The sequence below is a fragment of the Dipteris shenzhenensis genome, chromosome 33, assembly GCF_047967505.1.
Source record: "Dipteris shenzhenensis isolate YYH24624 ecotype China chromosome 33, Dip_SZ_1.0, whole genome shotgun sequence".
Lineage (NCBI taxonomy): Eukaryota > Viridiplantae > Streptophyta > Polypodiopsida > Gleicheniales > Dipteridaceae > Dipteris > Dipteris shenzhenensis.
The window spans coordinates 24,909,979-24,923,970 of record NC_141628.1 but is presented as its reverse complement, the minus strand read 5'-3'; the positions used below and the strand labels follow the sequence as shown (position 1 = coordinate 24,923,970).

Here is a 13,992-nt window from a genome sequence, read left to right as displayed (position 1 = left end):
TTGTATCACCCTTTCACAGGGTAATTTTGTTACAAACACTGTTGTATATGTATATGCATTTTTTCCTCATCATTTCGCAAGAACAATTTTGTATTACCCTGCAAGCAAGGGAAATTTTGTTATAAAAAACTTTCTTTTGTAATTACAAAAAAAAAAAAAGGATTAGCGGGGCTAAACAGGGCCAAAAGGAAGCCCTGTTTAGCCCCACTAACCCTTTTTTTTTACTTCTGTTAATCGTCGCTATATAGCGACGTTTACCAGTGTCGCTATATAGCGACGATTATCAATGTCGCTATATAGTGACGTTTGCATCGTCGCTATACAGCGACGATTAACAGCGTCGCTATATAGCGACGCTCCTTTTTTGATGCTTTTAGCGACGTTTATAGCGACCTTTGCGCCCGTGAAAAAAAAAAATTTAATGTAAAAAGCGTCGGTATTTCCGTCGGAAAATGGCCTATGCCTTGTAGTGTAAAAGGTGCCCTTAAGAAAAGCTTAAGAAAATGAAAGGCCAAAAGACCCCTTTCATCGACGAAAGGGGTCTTTTGGCCTTTCATTTTCCAAAATTGGACAAGGAGGAAGATGGCCTTTAAATTTTCTTAAGAGCCTTTGAAAAAATTTGAAAATGAAAGGCCAAAAGACCCCTTTTGTCGACGAAAGGGGTCTTTTGGCCTTTCATTTTCAAAAGTCTTTTTCCCTCCCTGACTTTCGTCACTCTGCTCGCTCTCCCAAGCTCTCACTCCCACTCTGCTCGCTCTGCTCTCCCTCTCGCTCTGCTTGCTCTCCCTCCTGCTCTCCTCCCCCCGCTCTCCCTCGCTCTCCCTCCCACTGTGCTCCCCCACTCTCCCTCGCTCTCCCTCCCGTTTTTCTCGCTCTCCCTCTCACTATGCTCCCTCCTGCTCTACTTGCTCTCCCTCCTGCTCTACTTGCTCTCCCTCTCGCTCAGACATCTTCACCCCCAACGCACTCACCTCGCCCGGTAGCAGCACTATTTCTGTCTTCCTTGGTCTCCCCCTTTTCTTATCCAGAGGTGATTCCATGACTCCAGCATAGCTTTGATCCATAATTTCCTATGCCCGACACTGTCGACTCACTAACAAGAGCATAGCAATCCTTTCGAGCAAAAAAACGATCGATAGCACAAGATCTCGTGTTCATTGGTAGAATGCTTAACTTCAGAGGCAGCTCTTCAAGGTCAACGGCATCAATTTTCTTTCCCTAAGAATCCCTATCCCACTCGATCTGTTCAGCTTGCCGATTTCTTCATCTATAATCACAAGCATCAATTAGCCGCTTGAAATCAATTGAATGAGTACTTATCACTTTTTTTTGAGGAAGAAAAAAAGACACTTGAAAAGCATAGGGCAAATGAAAGCAGTAAAGGATCAAGCACTTGGTATCCTTTGACATCTCTGATGCTAGGGAGAATGGTATTTGCAGTAAGTTTCATACCATTTGTCATGGATGTCTTTTGAATTAGAACTAACTACTTCATTGTACTCATTCATTTCTTTGGAATATATTTTAGCCACTATACAAGCAAGATTATGAGGCAAAGCTAAAGGAACTTCAGCCAAAATTGAGTGTTGCTGATATGGAGAAAGCACTTAAAAGTATTCGAAAGAATGTGAATCTCAAGTACGGTCGAAAAATGATCAAGGTATGGTTAATTTAATGATTCTTAACATAAAGTTGATTTTTTAAAGTGTTCAAATGTTTTTTGAGATTGAGAAAGAACATTAGAAAAGGATGTAAATATGATCTTTGTTTAGAAAATGATCAAGGTATGGGATATACATGTATTGTATGATCAAAAAATACACTTGAGTGTGATGATTGCATGTATTGTTTATATGTAGATTCTGTCTATTGTCAAACCAACAAATGGTGAAGATTGGTTTAATATCTTGTGGAGCCTCCCATTTGATGATAAATCATCCATTGTCACATTGGAAAAATTGTATAACATCTCCATTGCAAAGGTCTCAAAGGAGACACAACTAGCAACCCTCAAAATCTTAGGGTCAGATTCAAATTTGAGAACAAGTTATGGGATGCCAAAAGCTAATAGAGAATTCATAAAGTGGATGGCGAAAGAGGCATGGATAAATCAGTTGCTTTGTGAATTTGAGAGGTTACTCTCTCAGGTCTTGGTTGTTAGTCAACAAGCTAGCTTTTCCTCAAGATCCTACATTGAGAGAGTCTTTTGGGGAGATACAAGCAATGAACACACTTGAACTTTATGAAGATTTAAAGGATTCAATGAGTGTTGCTACAGCTACAACAGGACAAATGGAGATGACGAGAGCATCTCGACGATTGGTATTTAGGTAAGCAATATATGTTTTTTCCTTTTCAATTGAAAATTCATCCTTAAGTATTTCGCTTTTGTACTAAGACTCTTATTGTATGCAAATTCTTGCAATCCTTAAAAGCTATTGGTAAGATTGAAAAATTGTTCCCCATATGTCGAGTATAGACAAAAATTCAGGACTTAAAATTCTATATGTACTCTCCAAACATGATAGGAAAAGAAGGGAAGCAAGTGCTCTCTGAGTGGGAGAGAAAGAATTGTCCATGGTGGCTCAATATGAAAAAAGGATGTTGCATTGAGGAGGAGGTAGAGCTGTACACACAGCATAAAAAGGGAGAGATGGGTTCATCAAGATCAAATTCAGTCCACGAGGATGATGCAGTCATTGAGATTCAAAAAACACTTGAGAAGATGACTAAAAAGGACAAGGATTCAAGTATGGAACTAAAGAAGGGTGGTAGGCCACCAAAAAATCCTGGTACTAATAATGGTAAGCCCTCTTGGTCTTTTTTCAAGCTATTATTTGTTTGTGTAACATATGTTGTTATCACTTTGTGTCTTTACATATGTGGTGTGGATATAGATGTGCAGGTACTACAGTCTACACCCATTTTGAAAGGATGTAAATGGAAAGATAGGTCTATCCGCTTTTTGTACATTCCATTGGCCTCTCTAACTTTGAATTGGAGTGGCACATGTGATGCTTCACATTGCAAGGTTTGGTGCTATGATTATGTCAAGTTTGGGAAGTAATTGTCTATCTCAAACTTCACACAAGCCTATATAGACATGAAGCAATACTTTGCGGGTCTTGGAGGTGAAAGAAAAACAAGAAATTGTACCAGATTTTGTCATTCTTGATATGCCTACACAGCTAGAAGATCCTGGAGTAGAGGATTCCACATCTCCATCTTGGAATTTATTAACAAAGGACCATGTACGCTACTCCTTGCTAGTAGCAGCCATAGTTGTTTCAGATTCTAGCTGGATCCTAGTTGTGTGTGCCCCTCATGTTCTTCATTTGGTTGAGCGTTATGCTAGGATCAGTAGATTAGAGTTTGCATGTCAAAAGTACATGCAATACTTGGATGCATATTGTACAATCAAAGTTGGTGGTATTGATCATAAGGTGAGACAATTGTCTTACAATGACCTGTTGAAAGAATTTATGCTCTTGTATAACGAAATGGCTTGTACTAAGCATAAGTTTAATTCTTTTCTTGTCTTTAGGTGGATGTTGTGGTTTATGCCTTCTTCATTGGGCTGGTATGTCTTGTGTTTGTAATCCTAGAAATGCTTCCATGGTTAGTACCAAATTGGGCATTGCTTTTGGAAGTAGTTTGTTTCATCATTATTTACCAACAAGTGAGCAGACTATAAAACATGGAGAGAGTATTCCATGGAGAGGTGCATTGGAGAAGGCTCCATGCATGATGTTGTACTTCTTGGAGTTGTGTCCAATTTCTGAACATGTGGTGGACCTAGGTGCTGGGACTAGTTCTATGTAAAAAGCATGCATGCATTCTGGGAGAGCATGCTTATCTATTGAGAGTGATCCTAACATTTGCAATTCTATATTGCAACCATTTTTGGATGGACAGAAAGGAAAGGGAAATGTGTTAAGCAACTATGGGACTCTAAATGATTCCGAAGATGTGGAAATGGTTGTTAATCTTCCAGATGTCTAGTAAATATGTTACTCTTGTGTTTTATCTTTTTAAACCTATTTGTTGGAGAATATTATTATCAATCAGGCATTGATATTGATTGATGTATTTTAGCTTTTTACCTTCTTATGCAGGTGCTATGGCTGAGATGATGTGTAATGACATTGCATTCAATGCCCCCACCAAAGAGAGAAGGCATCATCACAATATCTATGTGGATGACATCAGTAAAGAAGATTGAGTCTAGTGATTTGACATGAGTTTTCCCCTTCAAGCAATTTATTTTGCTTGTGATGCCCTAGATTTGAACATGCATAACTTTTGTGGTGTCTTGCACCTATTTCATTTGCTAGAGATGTAGTAATCATATTGAAGAACTATTAGTACATCATGTGAGTACCCATGAATATTAATCTCAAAATCACATATTCAATTTTGAGCACGTTGGTTTCATAAAACTTTTTCTATTTGCTAGAGATGTGACAATTATGTCATATCTTACTTAAGGTTTGCATGTCAAAACTATGAGTTGTGTACAAATGATCATCATGGTGAATTGAATCTTAAAGTATGTCCTTGATGCAACTAATAAATGTTTCGGCATAGATGCATGCAAATTTGCACCCTAAATTCTTCACCATGTGACTTGCAATCATTTCATCGATAAATCACTATCTATCATGATAGTATGAATGATGGATGATATAGGTGGAGGGTGTTGAAATGAAGTAGACATGAAAAGTAGTTTTGTGAATAAAGGGATCTTATAAGCCCTAAATACTATTGGAAAGAAATGTAATTAAATGTATATAGCATCTTTGTGGGGTAGTTTTATGACTTAAGGGTGTGTGATGTTAGCGGCATCTTTGTGGGGTAGAAATGTATATAGTATCTTCTTGGGGTAGTTTTATGACTAAATGGTGTGTGATGTTATGATAAAATTGTCTACGAAATCACAATATAGGCCATGCTCAGAAAAATGTGCTCAGACTGAGACGCTCAGAGAAAAGACGTACCCTATATTTAATTATGACCATGGATTTTTCTCATTTAGAGTTTGGGCCCTTGGTTTCCTCCCTCCATCCTAGAGGTGTATACATGGTCAAGGACATATGAAGGTGATCCACATTTAGTTAGCATCATCATGGTCATAAGGTGATCAATAATTTATTAGTTCCATAGTTTAAACATTTTATTCATGTGATCATTTTGTGTACAAAATGGATCAAATCATGTCGGTAGCATAAAAATCGATGAGCTACAAATAGCTATTTGTGAGGGATTTTGCTAGGAGGAGCTTCTATATCATTGGTAGGACTATTGTTGCCATGTATGTAACCCCATAAATTAAAGAAACCCCTTCAACTCACATACTACCTTACATAATTCTGAGTGATCACCTCGAGGTGTAGACATTGTAGCATTTCCCCTTTTGTATCTATTGAATGATTGCTAACTTGCATGTATTTATTATTTATTAAATAATAGGTTTTCTCTTTGTATGTTGCCAATAATTTTCCCTTTGGTATTCATTTAATGATTGCTGACTTGCATGGATTTATAAGTTATCCAATAGTAAGTTTAATCTTTGTAAGTTGCCAAGAATCATACAAAAGATAATTAAAAACAATCTATAATAGTGTCATGTAGATTCAACCATTTTTAGTAAAAATTTATTGCTCCTATAGGTTTAGACAAAGTTCCTCATAAGCATCGCTCGAACTTTGGGCTCGCTCAAATGCAGTCGCTCGATGTTTTGACTTACCCATGTAATAAATATCCTTGATGTTGAGACTGATTACTTGATCTCACCTCTACAAAGTTTGTTGCTCTTACAAAAGACTCTTGTTGACTCTACTGGCCCATCTATCTTACTCTAGATCTAACCTAATAGCTACAACTATAGAGACTCTTCAGAGCATCACGTTGATGCTGACTCTCATTAGTGAAACCACTAGTTAGACACAAAGAGAGAGAGAGAGAGAGAGAGAGAGCACATGGATGTGTCCATTTGTAGAAGCACTCAATCACCACCTTTGCATAACCGACTTTATGACTCTTCATAATATGCATCTTCTCATGCACTGGCCAGCCACATAGCTATGTGCACTAGCCAATACATACTTCCTAACAAAGTTGTCCAATACACATATCCTCAACTCATGTTTACTAAGTTGCATTGACCAACCAATTTGCAACGAGCCACCTCCAACCATTCTTGAACCTTACAAAGATCAAGCCCCCCATGAGGCTTAGTAATTATTGAAAGTTGTTTGTATGGTAGGACATGCATATCTTCTCATTTTTGAAAATGCATAGTGTGTAAGTCATAAAACATTGTGCACTGGTATGCTTATACCATAGGTGTTTATGTCAATGGCTACCAAATTTTTCAAAGATCTCTTAAGTAATCCCTTATACTATAATGATAAGACACCAATTGTATGGTAGGATATGAACATCTTCTTGGGTCAATGTTTGCTTGGGTGTAGCCATTTTTTGTGAGGTTTGGGGCATTTTTTGTATAAGTGTATATTTTCTGACCCATAACTTATGCATTGCTCAATGGAATTCAAAAAACTTGGTCTTCAAGTTATAGTAGACATTCCAATCTTGAACATGAAAACCAAAAAGTATTAAATAAATGTTTGGAATGAGACCATTGCAATGTTTGTTGAGGAAGAAACAACAAGAAGAAAGAGTAGCTAAAGGAAGCAGTTGCAGATGTATGCATTCGAGATCATTGCCATTGAAGAAAAGAATATGAGCTATGGCCTCATAGTTGGTGGGAGCATTTTGGAAAGCAACATTCTTAGATGTGACTACTAGTCTTGAGTCTACACCCTAAAACTCATAGAATGACAACCCTACCAATGACTTGGGATATGCATGTCCAAGAAATGACACTCACCTAAGAAATGGCCTTAGAAAGTGAAAGGGGTTGCATAACTTAAATCAAGTAGCTGCAAAGAGGGTGAATTAGCTATGTTGTTATGCCCTAAAACAAAGGAGAAATGGCTTGGGCACACAATGTTGAAGACATTGTCAACAATCAAAAGGACCAACATGGCTCCAGCGGTTGGACAAAGAGTGGAAGCAATGCATGATCATCCCAATTTAAGAAGTCTATGGGCTTCAAAAGTACATAAGAAAAGGGGAGACAGCCTAAGTGTAAAAGTCATTGATAGAGTAAGAATTGGCATGAGAATACAAAAGTTTCTCCAAATAATGACATTTGCAAAAAGAGGATGGGATGCAAGAAGTAGAACAAGCACATCAAACACATGGTTGATACAATGTAGGTGAATGGTTTCCTAAACCTACTCAATGGTTGTTTGTGATTGAGTTTTGGAATATATTGATTGTTTAATTTCTAAACCAAGTTGGCTTGGACTTAATGTGATTGTCCTAAACCAACCCAATGGTTGGAACATCATGCAATATATGATCGTGCTCGTTCAAGTCAAACATTAGTTATGTGATTGTCCTAAACTAGCATGGTTGAACAAAATTAATAGTAATATATTTTGCAATATGAATAAATAGCAATATGTTATTATTGTGTAATTGAAGTCTAGCCTGAAGTCTAGCCTAGTGGTTGAAAGTGTTGTGATTCCTATTAGCTAAATTAGTTAAGTTTAATTTTTGGGCTGGTTTGGTTCACATACCAATTAATTTTGAAATTAGGCTCTGGCTTGGGCTTAATGTGATTGTCCTAAACTAGCCAGATGGTTGGAACATCATGCAATTTATCATTGAGCTAGTTTAGGTCAAACAGTAGCAGTAGTGATGTGGTTGTTATAAACTAGTGAGTGTGGTTGAATATAAATAAACAAAAATATATTTTGAAATAGAAATAATTTGATTACCAAACCGATGGTTGAAATTGATGTGTTTCCTATCGTTAGATTAGATTAGTTTATTTTTTAGGCTAGTTCAGGTCATACATAGCCAGTATGATTGTCCAAACCAATCCAATGGTTGGAACAATAAAATATATTTCAGGTGTTTGATGTGATTGTCCTAAACTATGTTTTATTATTATCTAATTAATGACCGTTTTGGTTGTTGAAATTGTTGTGTCTCTCTGTAGTTAAATTAGTTTAGTTGTTTAATTTTTGGGCTAGTTCGAGTCATGCACTCGCTTTTTTGGAGTTAATGTGATTGTCTTAAACTAGCCAGATGGTTGGAACAACAATATATCACCGACCTGGTTCAGGTTAGAAACTAGTTATACTCATCATCAAAACCGCCTCTTGATCCATTGCAACACACCCAGCACAAAATGAATACAGATAAAATTATTTTATTGCATTTATCGCATCAACATGTAGTCTAGCTATAGAATAGCACTACCATAGAGGAGATCCAACTCCACCAAGCCAAGTCTGCCATTGCCACATTACCTGATTAGTTCCCACAGGCATCAATCCATGTGGTTCTATCATCAGTGTATACTTTCACACATCTGATACCAGCTCAGTCCCTTAGCTTTTGGCACTTCAATACATTAGTGACACTTGGCAGTGATCTCTCTTGGATTCAAGAGTGTTTTACTCTTCTTGCACACACATATGCCACCCAAGTATAGTCACATTTGTTGACTATTTTTAGCATTGGTTCCTCCACACAACATCAGCCTTGTACAACCTGTTGGCTACTCTAGACACATGATTGTCATCTTTATGTTATAGGATTGATCCTTGGCACATTGTATTTCTTCCACCATGACTTAGTTTTGACTGTTTAAGCCCCCCAGTGGCAGCTCTCACATAGTGTTCTCTGTTACATATCAATGCTCCACTCTCGTGTAACTACGCGGGAACCAGCTAACTCCACTTGTAAGCCCCCCATATGAGGAGAAGGCATTTCAGTAGCTCGGTTATCTGGTAGGTCCTGATTTGGACACTAAATGGGGGCCATATGTGTTTTGATGGCTAGATGGAGTTAGCACACTGCCAACTAGGCTACATGCAAGTGTGGGAAGGCATCCCATGATTGACTGCATTGAGGGTAGACGGAGCATTTCCTGAGGCAGCCCACTCTCGGGTTGCGGGGCCTGTTTGAAGCCCCAGATGATCCCGGATGGCTTTGGGCCGAATGGGGACCATAGGTTAGTTGCTCTATTTTACACCACGGTTCTATCATGTGGTCAGTGGCCTATTTCAAGACCGACCCCCAGTCGACCGTTTTGGGTGGACTAGGTCGGTCACCCAATTGGGTCCAACCGATTACGACTAGTGGCTATATAAGAGCAAGCCCATGAAGCCCATTTCATCACTGGCTATAGCAACCCTGATTCCCTAGCATCTAGCCTCTGTCCTCTACTATTTCTAGCATGCCATTGAAGCTTCTTTCACAGGAGTGCATGGTTGGGAGGCAGCGCCATCTATTGTATCAGTTCTATAGTAATCAAATTTTTTATTCTCCATACTATCTATTTTCTCTCTTGCGTACGAGATCCCATTATCTATTGAGCACAGATGTATTGTTTTCTTACATGGTATCAGAGCCTAGGCTCTAGCAAGAAGATTTGATAGTGTGTTTCTGTTTGCGAGCAAATTGTGAGAGATGGCCCAACCTGCAAGACTACAAATCCCACCGTTCGGCGAAAGCAGAAAGTTGGATGGCTCTAACTATCTACTTTGGAAGTTCAAAATGAAGACCATCCTAAGCGCATAAGAGCTTTGGGATACTGCTACTGGGGTGGACGTGAGGCCAGTTGCGAGACTAGATCCAGCCAATACAGGACAACATATAGTACCAATTGCGGATGAGATTCTTGCATGGATAAGAAGAAATGCAGATGCACTGTGTTCTATTGTCTGCAGTGTAAGTCATTCCATCATGGCATTAATTCAACATGTCACCACAGCGTACGAGGCATGGACAGTCTTGAAAAATCAGTACGAGACCACGAATCAAACGTGGATTTAGAATCTAGAGACTCAACTCGCAAACGAGAACTTGTCTGAATTTGAAGCAGCAGAGAAGTTCATCACCAGGGTGAAGATTCCTATGATCACATGACTGCGATTGGCATCACCATCACCAGCAAGAATCTAGCATGAAGGTGCATACAGATTCTCCCACCAAAGTACGACGGTCTTGTTACGGCACTGAATATACAAAACAGAAATCCGCCCCTCAACTTTGAGAATTTCAGCGCGATGCTTCTAGAGGAGGAGATGCATCAAAAGACGAGGACTGGAGAAGATTTGGCTTTCTGGACCGGATCAAAGAAAGGCTCAAGAAAGGTAAGGGTAAGGACTCTGGTAACCCATCTTCTTCTGATGATAAAAAGAGAAAGAAGAAGATCAAGTGCTTCTATTGCAATAAGGCAGGGCACAAGCAGAATGAGTGTCGAAAAAAGATTGCAGATGAGAAGAATGGAGTAAAGAAAGAGTCCAGCAACAGCGCGTAAGCAGTACTGGTAGAGCTATTCATAGCAATTGAGGAGATTTGCATGAAGGCAGTTCATGTACCTGCGAATGAACCAAGACAGTGGTGCATCACCCCACATGACCAGTCAGAAAGATTGGTATACCTCTCTATAGCGACCTTGTGGATCATCCACCAAAATGCAAGGTAATCGACACCAAGTGGGTGTACAAGACCAAGTACAAGTCCGACGGCACATTGGATAAGTACAAGGCTTGGCTCATGGCAAAAGCATTCACACAGGTACATGGTTTTGATTATTAGGATACTTTTGCTCCCACAGCTCGACTAACCACAATTCATAGTGTTTTGGCTTTAGTAGCCAAGGGAAGTTGGCTCGTGTTTCATATGGATGTAAAATCTACCTTTCTGAATGGAGATCTCAAGGAGGAGGTATACGTGGAACAACCACCAGGTTTTGAGATCCCCAGTCTAGAAGGAAAAGTTATAAACTAAAGAAGGCACTAGAAGGCACTTTACGGGCTGAAATAGGCCCCACGAGCATGGTACCAGTGAATTGATGCCTACTTTCTGCAAAATGGGTTTAGGAGGAGCCCATCTGATGCAAATTTGTATATCTTCACAGAAGGAGGCAAGTGTATGATCATGGTCCTTTATGTGGATGACCTTGTCATAATAGGGAACCATGAAGCTAGGAAGAGAGTTTGAAATGACAGACCTCAGACTGATGCATTTTCATTTGGGGATTGAAGTTTGGCAAGAGCCGAAATAGATCTTTATTTCACAGCTGAAGTATGTTGGAGAGATACTGAAGGCATTTGGCATGGCTGAGTGCAAGACAGTTGGTACCCCTATGGAGGTTGATGTGAAGCTCTCAAACGAGGATTCATCACCACTAGTGGATGAAGCGAAGTACAGAAGGCTTGTGGGTAGTTTGATTTACCTGTGCAATACGTGGTCGGCGGACATCAGCTTTGCGACTGGTGTACTAAGCAGGTTTTCCAATAAGCCCCGCAAGAACCATTGGAGGGCAAGGATGCACGTGCTGAAATACATCAAAGGCAAACTTGATTATGGCATTACCTATACCAAGGGCAACATCTTGACCGGATTCTGTGACTCGGATTGGGTAGGAGACATGGACAGCAGGAGATCAATGACAGATTACTGTTTCTCACTTAGATCTGGAGCTGTGTCATGGGTCAACAAGAAGCAACCTATAGTTGCTCTTTCTTCTACCGAGGATGAGTACAAATCAGCATGCTTTGCTTCTTGTGAGGCAGTGTGGTTGAGGAGGACTTTAGGGGACATGGGTGCAGTGTAGAACAAGCCTACGCAGTTATCATGTGACAATCAAAGTTAAATGGCGATTGCAAAGAACCCTATGTTCCACGCTCGCACAAAACACATTGAGATTCAATATCACTTTGTCTGCAAGCTCATCATGGATGGAGAGGTCGACTTGGTGTACTGTCCAACTATAGAGAATGCTGCGGACATCTTCACGAAGGCTCTTGGAAGAGACTTGCTGGAGAGGCATCTTCATCGACTTGGCATTGGGCTAAAAAATTAAGTTCACTTGCGGGTGGACATTGAGGGGGGTTGTTAGATATCAATGCTCCACTCTCGTGTAACTACACGGGAACCAACTAACTCTACTTGTAAGCCCCCCATATGAGGAGACGGCATTTGAATAGCTCAGTTATCCGATAGGTCCTGGTTTGGACACCAAATGGGGGCCATGTGTGGCCTGATGGCTGGACGGAGTTGGCACACTGCCAACTAGGCTACATGCAAGTGCAGGAAGGCATCCCATGACTGACTGCATCGAGGGTAGATGGAGCATTTCCTAGGGCAGCCCCCACTCTTGGGTTGCGGGGCTCGTTTGGAGCCCCAGATCATTTCAGATGGCTCTAGGCCGAACAGGGCCCATAGGTTAGTTTCTCTATTTTATGCCACAGTTCTATCGTGTGGTCGGTGGCCTATTTTGGGACCGACCCCTAGTTGACTGTTTTGGGTAGACTAGGTTGGTCACCCAATTGGGTCCAACTGACTACGACTAGTGGCTATATAAGAGCAAGCTCGTGAAGCCCATTTCATCACTGGCTATAGCAACCCTGATTCCTTAGCATCCAGCCTCTGTCCTCTACTATTTCTAGCATGCCATCGAAGCTTCTTTCACAAGAGCACATGGTTGGGAGGTAGCGCCATCTATTGTATCAGTTCTATAGTAATCAAATTTTTGATTCTCCATACTATCTGTTTTCTCTCTTACATACGAGATCCTATTATTTATTGAGCATAGATGTTGTATTGTTTTCTTACATTCTCATGGGTAGACACTCTCACCGTTGATACATGAGTAAGCCTCTTGCACAGAGCATCAAATCGCTTCCAACATGGAGTTATGCACATCACACCATTGATGATACAATAGTCATGACTCTGGACGAGATCCGTGAGTGGAAAGAGAACCTTCTTCAACCATTCATTGCCACAAGGTACTATACCAGTGTATGATGCCAACTTGAGCCTCATTGGCCTTGAGAGATCCGATGTAGATTCTTTGGATGTTAGCATCCATGGATCAGCCCACAATTTTTTATCATGCACACTTCTCGATAAGCCCTCAGCACGAGGCACATTTGATAATAAGCCCTCACTACAAGGCAATCTTATCCACATCAGCATAGTCTGATTGCAGTGATGCATAACCATCACTCTTATGCATGGATCTGACTCCATCTTTTGCCACAGGTGTAGATAGTTCAGTGATGATGCAGATTTAGTAGGTAAGTCCTCAGTACGAGGCACTCACATGTCCAGCTGTATGCAGAGATTTATGTCATAGCGCATTCAGCTCTTCGAGTGATTTTTTAGCATCCATCACTGATGCTTTCACCTCTAACACAAAGCATACCTTGGGCTCAGTTCCCTTTAGTAGTACATATTTGCACATCAGCCTGTGTTGCACCCTTGGATCCAGTGATCACCACCTCCTTTAATCAGCATATCATTTCTCAACATTGTGCAGTCTATCCCAATGTAGTGACATCATTGAATTCAGCCATAGCACAATCTGGGGAGACTTAGTGTTTCATCATGCACTTATGGATGTTTTATATAGTCCATACTTGATGTAGATTAATGGTTGGATCCATGACTTCAGATCAGTCCCTACATTAGCATTCAGTACCTTCTATGCCTCGGGGACATCTTATGCATTGTCAATGATATTCCAAGCTTCTAGGCCTTTACACTATCGGCTCCTTCTTGAAGATTCTTTGATAGATGCTCATCCCATGTCGATGTATATTTAGCCATGCACACATCAAATGATATCTAGCTCATGACAGTTGAGCATACAGGATTGACAAGTTTCCATACCTTGTTAATTTTATGGGCCTCTTCATCATTAGAGCATCATATCATTCCTGCACCTTCATCCCTAGGTTTTCATCCTCTGGATCACTGTGTCCATACTAACTATGCGGTCTTCTTTGGCCCCACATCATATGATAGATATTATAGTTCTACTACAACATACCTCACACATTGTTGTCTATTCTTTTGAGTTGGTGACATTCTTATATGTCACAACCTACCAGA

The 13,992-nt window shown here is 40.2% G+C and overlaps 1 pseudogene; it reads left to right on the top strand.

The window, feature by feature from the left end:
- The first annotated feature begins 2,506 nt into the window (after positions 1 to 2,506).
- LOC147879869 (uncharacterized) lies at positions 2,507 to 4,222 on the top strand (annotated as a pseudogene).
- Positions 4,223 to 13,992: the final 9,770 nt, after the last annotated feature.